Source organism: Mustela putorius, unplaced genomic scaffold (assembly GCF_011764305.1).
Source record: "Mustela putorius furo isolate JIRA1106 unplaced genomic scaffold, ASM1176430v1.1 tig00003923_pilon_pilon_pilon, whole genome shotgun sequence".
Lineage (NCBI taxonomy): Eukaryota > Metazoa > Chordata > Mammalia > Carnivora > Mustelidae > Mustela > Mustela putorius.
Genome location: NW_025422068.1, coordinates 8,764,656 through 8,778,574, shown reverse-complemented (window position 1 = coordinate 8,778,574; position 13,919 = coordinate 8,764,656).

The following is a 13,919-nucleotide window of genomic DNA, read 5'->3' as shown; positions in this document are numbered from 1 at the left end:
TATACATGAAAACGCTGAAATCACATCTGAAATTGTAGACACCAAGCCAGCACCCGAAACTCTACATTGTTTCCAGGGCTTCTGGCTAGTGTAGGACGAGGGGTCTCTGATTTCCTGAGTTCCTTGGTCTAAATTGTCTTATCAGAATAAATTATTCTGAGGCTCAAATGAAGCAATAGCTTAGAAAGTAATTTATGGGGCACCAGGGCGGCACAGTCAGTTCAGAGTCTAACTCAGTTTCAGCTCAGGTTGTGATCTCAAGGTGTTAAGATTGAGCCCCAGGTCCAGCTCCAAGCTCAGCATGGAGTCTGCTTGAGATTCTCTCTTCCTCTCCCTCTGACCTTCCCCCTCCTCTCAAAAAATACATCTTTTTTTTTAAGATTTTGTCTATTTATTTGAGAGAGAATGAGAGAGAGAGCATGAGCCGTGGGGGAAAGGCAGAGGAAGAGGGAGAAGCAAACTCCCCACTAAGCAGGGAGCCCCACTCGATCCCAGGACCCAAAGGTCATGGCCTGAACAAAAGGATGACACTTAACCAAGTAAGCTGCCCAGGCACCCCAAAAGAAATCTTAAAAAAAAAAAATTTATGAACCCTAAAGAACTGCAGACAAGAGGGGCTCAGTCTCAGCACAGAATGCTTTTATGTCATCTTCAACAGTGTCTCTGACATGGACAAGGCACTGGGCTCCATGGAAGCAGCAAGAAGTCCCTATGATACAAGGCTCGCTCTCTAGTTATTGGGTCCCAATTACAGACCCTGAAGAGAGGACATCTTTTATGACAGTGAGGTTCTCAAATCAGCAAGGAGCCCAGTTATCCCCTGCAATGGCCTTAAGGGGCCAATGCAGTATAGTTTCCTGGCTTTGGGGATTCAGGCTGTCAGGTGACTTATGTGTAAGAGTACATCCATTAGGAGCACCTGGGTGGCTCAGTGGGTTAAGTCTCTGCCTTCTGCTTGGGTCGTGATCCCAGGGTCCTGGGATCAAGCAATAAAGCCCCACATTGGGCTCTCTGCTCAGCAGGGAGTCTGCTTCCCCATCTCTCTCTCTGCCTGCCTCTCTGCCTTCTTGTGATCTCTCTCTGTCAATAAATAAATAAAATCTTAAAAAAAAAAAAAAAAGTACATCCATTAACCTAAGGGCACCTCGGTGGTTCAGTCAATTAGGTGTCTGACTTCCACTGGGTCATGATCTCAGGGTCCTGGGACTGAGCCCGAGCCAGGCTCCCTACTCAGTGGGGAGTGCGCTTCTCCCTCTGTCCTGCCCTCTGCTGGTATTTTAAAATGTTTTAAAAAAAAAAAATAACCAACCTAGAAGAAAGAGAACAGACACAAAATCCATTTTGTTTTTTGGTTTTTGTTTTTACAAAATCCATTTTGAAAGTCTTAAATTGCAGTTGACCCTTGAACGATGCAGGAGTAAGGGGTACTGACCCCTTACACAGTCAAAAATCTGCATATAACTTTTGACTGCCCCCAAAACTTAACTACTCATAGCCTACTGTTAACCAGAAGCATTACCAATAATGTAGTCAATTAACAAGTGTTTTGTCTATGTATCATATACCACATTCCCACAATAAAGTGAGCTACTGAAAAGACAATAATTATTAGGGAAGTCATAATGAGAATACATCCACAGTACATAGTATATTTATCAAAAAAATCTATAAAAGGGGCACCCGGGAGGCTCAGTCAAGTTGAGCATCTGACTTCAGCTCAGGTTGTGGTCTCAGGGGTCCTCAGCAGGGAGTCTGCCTCTCCCTATCCCTCTGCCTCTCCCCCTGCTTGTGCTTTCTTGGTCTGTCTCCCTCTCAGAAAAATAAATAAAATTAAAAAAAAAAATCTGTGTGTAAGTGGACCCGCACAGTTCAAACCCATTTTGTTCAAGAGTGAGCTGTACATGAATCGCGTTCTCCTTTTTGTGTCTTGTTTGTTTTTCTCGGCTGAGCCTGCAAGCTGGAAGTCGCAGGAGCTATCTGCCAGTGCTTTGTGACTGTCATGGCCAGGCCACACTCCTCAGCTCCCTGGGGCTCCTGCCCCCCACGGCAGGACTGCGTCTGGCTCCAGCTGGGGGAAACTTTCCTAAAATGCAAGTTGCATCTTCAGTCCTCACCGAAACCCTGGCTGGGCTTCCCAGCACATTGAGGATGGAGTTCTAACCCCAAATTCAGGCGAGAGGAAGAGAGAGCAGGGCGGAGTGGGGGTGGGGGGCTCACAGAAGTCCACGCTGCTCGCCAGCCTCCCTGGCAGAGTGGGGTGGGAGAAGGGAAGACACACAGAGACAGAGAGACAGAAGGAAAACACCATGATGCCAGGGCCAAGTTGGAGGGATGGGTCTACAAAGCAGGTGTCTAAGTCAGCCCTGGCTGGGCGGCTTCAGCAACAAATTCTCTTTTTTGTTGTTTTTTTTTTAAAGATTTTATTTATTTACTTGACCGAGAGAGTGCGCACAAGCATCAGAGGGAGGAGGCACAGAGGGAGGGGGAGAAGCAGACTTGTTGCTAAGCAGGGAGCCAGACATGGGAATTGATCCGAGGACCCGAAGAGCATGGCCTGAGCAAAGGCAGACACTTAACCCACTGAGCCACCCAGGCGCCCTGACTAGACAGGCTCCTAAGCTGGGATTGTAAACTGGCTCTTTGCTGGCCGAATCAGACTCTCACACATGCCGGCTTGCTTGCTTGCTTGCTTGCTTGCTTGCTTGCTTTGAACATCTTACAAAATTATTTGCCAACATGGACAAAGTATGACATTTCGACACCATGTCACGTTTCCATTTTTTTCTGGAAAACAGATGAAGTCACACTGGGCCAGGAGAAGCAGGAACAGAGACTTACTGCCCCCTAGCAGGTGCCATCCGGCTGACCTCAGCCCCCGCCAGCTCCCAATATCTTGCTGCTGGGCCCCCTAAAATTACCATGTTCATCAACTGTGAAAACATCTGACATTTCAGTCCCTAATGAGGACTCCATGAAGCCCAGGCTTCTTCATCTTTAAACAGGGATGGCGGTACCTGCCTGCCGCACCCCTACAGCGATCGGTGGAAAGATCTGCCAAGGGTCTAGCAAAGAGCCTGGCAGGCAGTGGGTGGAGATGAGAGCAGGGGGCACCTGGGGGGCTCAGTTGTTTGGCGTCTGCCTTTGGCTCGGGTCGTGATCCTGGGGTCCTGGGATCGAGTCCCGCGGGGGAACCTACTTCTCCCTCTCCTCCTGCCTCCTGCTCCCCCTACTTGTGCTTGCTCTCTGTCAAATAAATAAATAAAACCTTTAAGAAAGAAAGAAAGAGAAAAAGAAAGGAGAGCAGCTCAGATTACTACCAACAATAGCAACAGACCAAGGGGAAGACTCCTGCCCCTGCTGAGTTCCCCTACAACTCTCTCAAGGCAAATCCTCTGAACGGACCTGGAAGATCTGGGGGATCTCCGCCAGCAGGCAGCACCCTGCTCCTCACAGACACGTTCTTACAACAGCCGCCTGGGGCCCACCAGAGGCCAATGAGAAATGTCTGGGCCACCCTTCTGGAATCAGGCCTCAGAAGAACACGTGGCTCATGAACAGACCTGACCCTCCCAGTGTCCTCAGGAGCTCCCTGGGGCTGCCTATAGGGAACGCCCCACCTGCCTTCACGTCCTCATCCCCTGAAAAGCTCGGAAACCAGAGTCTCGGTCCCCAGCCCACCCCCAAGACTAGACCCATCTTCTCACAATCACAAAGCATTGCGGGCATCAGGCATTGGAACAGGGACGGATCGAGGACCCACCACTGCAGACAGGTTGGGGGGGCAGCGGACGAAGCTGGGAAGGGCACTGCTGCAGCTCAGAAGTCTCACAACAGACCAGCCCAGGAGGATCTTTTTTTTATGGGTTGGCGCTCTCTTCTGGAACCTCAGTTTCTGGTTCTGCAAGAATGGCCCCCATTCACTCATTTATTAACACCTGGGCTTCCTCCCCCCACCTTCCCCCCCACTGGCATGCCCACTGCCCTCAGGACAGACTGGTTTCTTGAACTCTAACCCCTAGAGGATAACTACCCCTTGCACATCCCTCCTGAAATGTCACCAAGCATCTCCACCTCAGCATGTCCAAGACGGGACACCTGCCATTGATTGCCCTGGGCCAAGCCCCTCCGCAGTAACCTTGGCTACAGAAAACATGTCTGCTACTAGCTCCCCCCAGAGCATGGGTGACTCAGCCTCGGGGGCCCTCCTTCCCCCGCCCCCGATCTGCCCTCTCAGCCCCAACAACATGCCTCTCTTCTTCTGTCAGGTGCAGAGAAGTGGCTCTCCTCCACGTGGCATTGAAGGACACAGGCCCCTCCATCTTGGGGCGTCAGCACCCCTCGTGCCTTATCACACGCATGCAGTTGGCAGGAAGGACTGTGTGTGTCCTGGGGGCCCTGGCAGCACCCATGGCTTCTACCCCCATGGTTGTGGCTGGGGCTCTGTCAGGATGTCAGGCAAGGGCACTGAGAAATGAGCTCAGCTGCTTGCACGAGGAAGGCAAGGACACCCAGGGCCCCCCAACCTGCTTCACAACAGGCTTCCGACAACTGCGGGTTGATGGTGACGAAGGGAGATATAAGAGGAAAACCTTCCTTCGCTCACTCTGCTTTTCGGAGAAGGTCACCAGGCACCTGTCCTGGTAACCTGCTGGCCTCCCCCATCAGAGGCCACCTGGGGCCCCGGCCCCTGCTTCAGGAGAGATGAAGGCTCTCCTGGGGAAGCACAGGACGATGAGACACGTGGGAGGGACACGGAGCCAAGCCCGGGAGCTGGGTGGGACGGACAGATCCCCTGCTGCACCGTGAGCACTAGATGGGGGTTCTCTGGGCAGAGATGGGGGGAAGTGGGTGTAGGCAGAGAGGCCCACCCAGCAAAGGCTCGGTGCTCAAAAAGGCGCAGAGGGTTCAAAGACTGTAAGGAGCCCCACCCGACAGAGGGGAGCTGACACAGTGCCATGTCAAGGGGATCCGTTTATCCACAGGAAACAGGAAGTCACTGATGACTCCAGTGGCATGAGTCCAGGAAAGGAGGGGCAGTGAGAGGCATTAAGCAGGACGGGGAGGGGCGCCTGGGTGGCTCCGTCGGTTAAGCCACTGCCTTCAGCTCAGGTCATGATCCCAGGGTCCTGGGATCCTTGCTTGGCAGAGAGCCTGCTTCTCCCTCTCCCTGCTCTGCCTGCCGCTCCACCTGCTTGTGCTTGCCCTCTCTCTCTCTTTCTGACAAATAAATAAAATATTTAAAAAAAAAAAAAAGGAAGGGTGGGGAGACCGGCTGGCTCAGGCAGTGGAGCAGGAGATGCTGGATCTCAGATCTCAGGGTCGTGAGTTCAAGCCCCATGTTGGGTGTAGAGATTACTTAAATACCTAAAGCTTTAAAAAAAGAAATGGAGGTGGGGTGCCTGGGTGGCTCAGTCAGTCCTGGGATGGAGCCCGTGGCGGGCTCCCTGCTCTGGGGAGCCTGCTTCTCCCTCTCCCTCTGCTGCTCCCCTCTGCTTGTGCTCCTTCTCTCTCGGACTCAAATAAATAAATAAAATCATTTTTTTAGTATATGTGCTGCCGAAGCGAGCACAGTAAAATCATTTTTAAAAATATTTTTTTCAGGGACGCCTGGGTGGCTCCGTTGGTTGGACGACTGCTCAGGTCATGATCCCGGAGTCCCGGGATCGAGTCCCGCATCGGGCTCCCAGCTGCATGGGGAGTCTGCTTCTCCCTCTGACCTTCTCCTCGCTCATGCTCTCTCTCACTGTCTCTCTCTCAAATAAATAAATAAAATCTTTAAAAAAAAAAAAAAAAAAATATTTTTTTCAGACAGAGCACAAGCAGGGGGAGCAGCAGGCAGAGGGCTTCACTGACTGAGCCACCCAGGCACCCCTAAATAAATCTTAAGAAAAAAAAAATTTTGTTAATTAAGGAGGGTGAGTGGGCAGAACTTTGCATCTATATGTAGTCATGACCTTGGGTGCAGGAATAGGGGCAGGTGGGCAGTAAGGCTGGAAAGTTGGACCAGAACCACCCCTTTCTTGCAATGGCTAGCAAAGGATCAAGAGACTATCCATTTCAAAGATCAAGCCCAAGCCCCTTGTTAACAGAGAAGTAAACCAAAGGTCATAGAAAGAAAGGGCCTCAGTCCAACCAAGCTGCTACAAAGAAAGTATGGTAGGCAGCTTCTGACAACAGACATTTCTTTCTCACAGTTCTGGAGGCCCGGAGTCCGAGATTAAGGCACCTGCAGACTCAGTGGCTGGTAGGGGCCCGCGTCCTGGCTCACAGATGGCCGTCTTGTCCCTGCATCCTCACAGGGTGGAAGGCCCCACCCGGATGACCTAACCACCTTCTGAATACCAGCCCTTGAGGGTTAGGACTGCAACATAGGAGCTGGAGGAAGACAAATATTCCGTGTGGCAGGGACTATCCGTCCAATGGCACCAGGCCCGTCTCTCTGTCGCGTCCTGTCCATACCCTGGGTGCTGCTCCGAGCCCCAGGCAGCTGCAGGCAAGAGACCACGGGTGCGCTGAGGTTTTCATCCTCCTATGGCCCCAAGAACACAGACACGGACACAGAAACTCTGCCCTTCTCCACCCAGAAACAGGAAGCCACAGACCGGCACCCTCTTCGTGGCACCTCCCACCTCCCTCCACAGCCAAGGGCAAGGCAAACCCAGCTCCTGGGCATGGACAGGGGGACACAGGGACCCACAGGCCTGCCAGCCACTTCTATGCCCACCACAAGCCCCAGGGCAGAGGTGGCCAGTGGCTGAGGACCGAGGAAGAGTCCCTAGCATTCAGGGTGTGAATGCTATGTCTTAACGTCTGTTTCCACATTTGGCCAGTGAACTGGCTGAACCGCTCCTCCAAGGATGGGGCCTGGCCTAGGCTCCAACCCAGATAAGCTCCTACCGTCCAGAGGGGTCAGGAGACGGGAGCTCCTCCCCCCACACTCATCCACATGGCCGATCGCTTGGCCATCCTCTCCTTCTTGCCAGCTGCCTTGCCCCACATACTCTCATGGCTGCCCCCCAAAACGGCTCCTTCATGCTGATCCCTGAAGCCCCCACCAGCACCTCAAACCGAGTCCTGAAGAAGCCTCCTCCATCTGGTATCCGCACCCCTCCAACCCTGCCCCCACACCTCTCCTTAATGAAATCCCCATGTGGGATAATGGCCCCACGTGGCCCAACATTGCAGTCCTCAAAGCCAGGCCACGCCTCCCCCCTACCTCCCTCAACACAAATGGAGGGGCCATCCCACCTCCACCCCCCAGCAGTGATGTATCACAGAAATACGATGCAAGCCACAAATGTAAACACATGTATAGTTTAACATTCTCTGGGATTCCTAGGGGGCTCAGGCGGTTAAGCGTCTGCCTCCAGGGTCCTGGGATCAAGTTCCGCATCGGGCTCCTTGCATCGGGGAACCTGCTTCTCCCTCTGCCCCTCATCCTGCTCACCCTGCTTGTGCTCGCTTTCTCTCTGTAACAAATAAATAAATAAAATCTTAAAAATAATAACTAAAAAAAATTCTTTTTCTTCCTCTGTCCTTACCCCACTCCTGCACTGTGCTCTCTCTCTCTCTGTGTCTCAAAAACAAAAGAATAGGGGCACCTGGGTGGCTCAGTTGGTTAAGCAGCTGCCTTCAGCTCAGGTCATGATCCCAGAGTCCTGGGATCGAGTCCTGCATCGGGCTCCCTGCTCAGTGGGGAACCTGCTTCTCTCTCTGCTTGCCACTCCCCCTGCTTTGTGTGCTCTCTCTCTCTCTTTCTATAAATAATGAATAAAATCTTAAAAAAAAAAAGAATAGTATTTCATGACACATAAATTCTATGCATTTCGAAGTGAGAGTCTATAAATTAAGGCAGCCTGTCAATAAAAAGCATACAGATACATGTCTCCTCTCTTCTCCCACTGCCTCACCTTTGTAAGTAATCTCTATGCCCAAGTGGTGCTCGAACTCACCATCCTGAGATCAAGAGCTACATGTTCTACTGACTGAGCCAGCCGAAACCCCTAAAGAAGAGGCAGAAAATACAGAATTTACTAGCTGATCCTGTAGGGCTAATATTTGCCCAGTTCTGTTCTAGGCCATCCACCTGTCCCTTAAATTCCAATACTCCAATACAGAAGTGCCAGATGTGGCTTTGGAATCAGGAGGTCCAGTTCAGATCCTGCCTCCCACCCAGCATCCCAACTCTGGGATCCAGAGCAAGTCACTGTCCTCTAGGAGGCTTCAGTATCCTTTATTTGAAAATCGGGCCAGCACTCAGATGGGTATAAGCATGAAAATCCAGCGCCGGCCACGGAGCGTTTCCAGTCTCCCTGGCTCAAGTTTCCCGTCTTCACACTTACGCCCGCAGCACCTGTGCACCGGGCCCCACTCACGAGACTCAGTACTTCGTGCAGGTGACGCCCCGCCTGTCGCCTTCTCCCAGCACCCTCATCCATCCCCGCCTCCAATACCGGAGCCCCACCTTGGCGGCATCTGGATCACGTTGGCAGTTCAATCCTCCACCTGCTTGGGACAGCGTCCCACCTGCCTCACCACAGCCAGCGCCCACCCCCAGATCGCCCGCCGCCCCAGCAGCGCTCTCCACTTACAGCTCGGACCCCGCCTCTCTCGCCCCGCCCACTTCCGGCACGCCCACCGGGTGCCTCGAGCATGCGCGGGGGCTTCGCTCCTTGCAGGCGAGGACCCTTCTCCTGCTCCTTCCTGGGCCAAGTCCTCGTTCCTGCAGAGATCCCAACAGCCACTCCTAGTGAGACGCGGGCCAGATTTCCAGGACCATGTCCTTCCGTCCCCCTGCATCGGCTCTCAAGACAAAAACCTCATCCATCCGGACACCGACATCTTAACCCTGCCTCCTCCAGACACACGGTCGCGGATCTCGGCCAGTCCTTCTGTGGGTGTGTCTGTCTTTCCAGAACGTCCTCCTGTCCCGCTCCCGTCCAGCCCAGGGCCTGCCTGGCCACCTCTTTATGTTGGGCTAATCTAGGCTCTCCCCGCTGGCCCACCCGTCTTCCTGTCTCGTCCTACCAGCAAATCTTTTCCTCCTGGGGAAGTGTTCCTTCTAAAACTGACCGTCCCTTTGGCTGATGGGTCAGAACTACTTCCAGCAAGGAAGAATGATATCCTAGAATGGATCTCCTTGCCAACAAGTACCCTCCAGTTCACATTCCTCCATTTTGCCAAAAAGGTGAGATCTGGCCTCCCACTGGGGCTTCCAGCCGTGACCCAGGCCAGTTAGCAAATTTTCCTTCTAGGGTCTGTCTACCTGCTTCTCAGTTTCTGCTTTCCAACCCCCCACATTCTAATCGGGATATAAACGACATACCATAAAATTCACCCCGTTAAAATGTACAGTTCAATGGTTTTAGCATATTCACACAGTTGGGCAACTGGTCACCACCACCACCTCAGTTCAGAACATTCACTTCACGTAAAAAGAAACCTCTTACCCATTAGCAGTCATTCCTGTCCCCACTCACTTCAGCCCCACCTCCTGCAACTTCTGTCTCTTCTAGATTTACATATTCTGGAAATTTTTTTTTAAGATTTTATTTATTTATTTGACAGACAGAGATCACAAGTAGGCAGAGAGGCAGACAGAGAGAGAGGAGGAGGAAGCAGGCTCCCCACTGAGCAGAGAGCCCGATGCGGTACTTGATCCCAGGACCCTGAGATCATGACCTGAGCTGAAGGCAGCGGCTTAACCCACTGAGCCACCCAGGCGCCCCACATATTCTGGAAATTTTTAATAAATGGAATCATAGGGACGCCTGGGTGACTCAGTCAGTTACTCGTCTGCCTTCGGCTCAGGTCATGATCCTGGGGTCCTGGGACTAAGCCCCGCGTTGGGCTCCCTGCTCAGCAGGGAGTCTGCTTCTCCCGCTCCCCCTACTTGTGCTGTCCCTCTCTCTCTCTGTGTCAAATAATTTTTAAAAAATCTTTAAATGAAATCATATTTGTGGCCGTTGGTGCCTGGCTTCTTTCACTTAGCATGTTTTCAAGATTCATCCATATTTTAGCATAAGATGCCACCTATATGTGAGAGATTCACCAATATATCTCTCCTGGCCGGCCCTTTCTCCCAAGCTCCGGATGCAGAGGTCCTGGAGTGGGCGTCCACACCTCTGCATGGAGGTCAACTGAGGTATCAGACTTGATAGGCCCAATAGAAGAAAACCAGAGACTGAGCTCAGTTATGAATATTAATGCAATAACACTAGTAAGTAGGGGCGCCTGGGTGGCTCTCAGTCCGTTGCGTTCCAACTCGATCTCAGCTCAGATCTTAATCTCAGGGTCGTGAGTTCAAGCCCCATGTTGGGCATGGAGCTTACTTTAAAAAAAAGAAAGAAAGAAGAATGTTAGTAAGTATAAGTAAATATGATCCAACAGCAGGTTAGTAATTTTAAATGTATTTTTGAAGATTTTATCTGAGAGAGTATGAGGGCCCGGGAGAGGGAGAGGGACGAGCAGACTCCCAGCTGGGCTTAGTCCCAGGACCTGGAGGAGACCATGACCTGAGTCGAAGCCAGATGCTTAACCAACTGAGCCACCCATGCATTCCAGTAATTTTTAAATTCTTTATTTTTTTTTAAAGATTTTATTTATTTATTTGACAGAGAGAGATCACAAGTAGGCAGAGAGGCAGGCAGAGAGAGAGGAGGAAGCAGGCTCCCTGCTGAGCAGAGAGCCCGATGTGGGACTCCATCCCAGGACCCCGAGATCATGACCCGAGAGCCGAAGGCAGCGGCTCAACCCACTGAGCCACCCAGGCGCCCTAAATAAAATCTTTTAAAAAATAAAGAATTTGGGGGCGCCTGGGTGGCTCAGTGGGTTAAGCCGCTGCCTTCAGCTCACGGGTCATGATCTCGGGGTCCTGGGATGGAGTCCCACATCGGGCTCTCTGCTCAACAGGGAGCCTGCTTCCTCCTCTCTCTCTCTCTCTGCCTGCCTCTCTGGCTACTTGTGATTTCTCTCTGTCAAGTAAATAAATAAAAATCTTTAAAAAAAGATTTTATTTATTTATTTGTCAGAGAGAGAGAGAGAGAGCGCACAAGTAGCCAGAGTAGCAGGGAGAGGCAGAGAGAGAAGCAGGCTCCCCACTGAGCAAGGAGTCTAATGCGAGACTCGATCCCAGCATCCTGGGATCATGACCTGAGCCCAAGGCAGTGGCTTAACCGACTGAGCCAACTTATAAAAAAATTTTAAGCAAACTCTACACCCAATGTGGGGCTTGAACTCATGACCCCCAGATCAAGAGTCACATGCTCCACTGACTGAGCCAGTCAAGTATCCCTAATAATAACTTTAAATCATAACCAAGCAAGGCTTATTCCAGAAAGTCAAGGATGGTGTAATATTGGAACTCTGTTAATATAATGGTAATATTAATAGGAAAAGTAACGGGGATAAGAGCAGGTTTATCAATATACATGAACAGGGCATTTGATAAACTGCAACATATTTTTTATTAACATATAATGTATTATTAGCTTCAGGGGTACAGGTCTGTGAATCATCAGTTTTACATGATTCACAGTGCTCACCATAGCACATACCCTCCCCAATGTCCATCACCTAGCCATCAACATATATTTTTAATAAACATTCTTGACAAAATAGAGTAAGATAAACATAAAAACAATCTAAATGTCATCTTCCTGAAGCTCTTTCATTAAAGTATGAAACAATACCTTCTTCCATTTATTCTTTAATCTTTTCTGGAGAAGCAGCTAACGCAATTGGACAAGAGAAAGAAATCAGAGGTGTGAAACAGGAAAAGCGTAGGTAAATTCATCGCCATTTGCAGATTATATTATTATAAACGTGGAAAACTCAAAAAGAATTAGCCAAAACACTATTTTTGTTCTTTTTTTTTTAAAAGACTTTATTTATTTATTTATTTATTTGACAGAGATCACAAGTAGGCAGAGCGGCAGGCAGAGAGGGGGAAGCAGGCTCCCCGCTGAGCAGTGAGCCCGATGCGGGGCTCAATCCCAGGACCCTAAGATCATGACCTGAACTGGAGGCAAAGGCTTAACCCACTGAGCCACACAGGCGCCCCAGCCTAAACAGCGCTCTCAACAAACAATAAGAGAATTCAGCAAGGTGCCATTTATATATGCTAACAAGAATGAGAGAAGATACAAAGGAAGAAAAGACATAAAACACCTAGGAATACACTTAACAGATATTCAAGATAAAGATGAAGAATATAGGAAATGCTGAGCATACAAAACACGTGAGCAAATGGAAAGGCCTCTCGTGTTCCTGAATAGGAAGAGACAAGATCACGAAGATGTCAAACCTCCCGCAGACATTTGATTAACTTGTTAATGCTAGCCTACCAAAAATGTCAGAAATTTCACAGAAACCATCTCCAACTGAAAAAAGCAAGATGCAAAAATGCCGTGCACAGTCTGCTACCATTTCTGTAAAAGGAAGGAAAAAACCAGTATTTGGGGATAGGTAGGTGAGTAGGAAGGCAGATAGACGGAGACTGTCTGTTGAAGGCTCTGTAGGAACTGCCTCTCACTGGCTGCTTCTGGTTAGAAAAACAGGAAACTGAAACAAGAATGGAAGGGGCACTTGTCACCGTATAACTTTTTGGTATAATTTTGAACTGTACCGGGGCACCTGGATGGCTCAGTGGATTAAGCCGCTGCCTTCGGCTCAGGTCATGATCTCAGGGTCCTGGAATCGAGCCCCGCTTCGGGCTCTCTGCTCAGCAGGGCGCCTGCTTCCCTCTCTTTCTCTGCCTGCCTCTGCCTATTTGTGATCTTTCTCTCTCTCTCTCTCTCTCTGTCGAAAATAAATAAATAAAATCTTAAGAAAAAAAAAATTTCCTAAGGGCTCTGTGTTGCCAGCAAGGGATTTAGGTAGCCAAGACCTACCCCAGTTAGGTTCCAGATAACATTAATGATGGCAGCAGGAGGTGGGGACAGCAAAAGCCACCACCAGCCGCGCGGCCATCATGCAAGTCAGCAAACTACAGGGAACTACCGCCCAGGCCAAATCCAGCCCACCGCCTGTTTTTATAAATAATGGATAATTGCCACACAGATTGTAGGCCCCACAAAGCCTGACATATTTAGTGTCTGGCCCTTAAAAGAACACATTTGTTGACCCCTGATGTCAATCAAGTGGACTCTGGGGAGCCTGGGTGGCCAGTCAGTTAAGCCTCTGCCTTCAACTTGGGTCATTATCCCAGGGTCCTGGGATTGAGTCTCCCATTGGGCTCCCTGCTCAGCAAGGAGTCTGCTTCTCTCTCTCTCCCTCTGCCTGCTGGGCTGTCCCCCTGCTTGGGCTGTCTCTCTCTCTCTGTCAAATAAATAAGATCTTAAAAAAAAAAAATTATGTCTTTTTTTTTTTTTTTTTAAGATTTTATTCATTTGACAGAGGGAAAGGCAGCAAGAGAGGGAACACAAGCAAGGGGAGTGGGAGAATGAGAAACAGGCTTCCCCCTGAGCAGGGAGCCAAACGAGGGGCTCCGCCCCAGGACCCTGGGATCACAACCTGAGCTGAAGGCAGATGCTTAAGGACTGAGCCAGCCAGGTGCCCCAGAAATAAAAACAAGTGGAAGAAAAAAATCAAGTGGACTCCAACATCCAAGTTCTCCCAATCAAAGAGGGATACCCTCAACCCATCCCCTCCAGATCCCCCTGCCTTCTGTTCTACTCCAGCCTGCTGGTCTCCTCCCTGTCCCCCAGGAAGAAAGAGAACAGATTCCTCCTTCTCAGGTGCTGAAATGGAAGATGAACCAGGTTCCGGCTCCTCCTCAGCAATACTGGGGTCTGTGGAAAAGGAGACCAGGACTGGGAGGGGACCATCGGCTGCTCCCCAAATCCTGCCTCGCACCATCCCCAGCTGGAAGCTAATGGCCACAGGAGGGAGGGAAGCAGGCCCCCGGTTTGCTCTGTGGT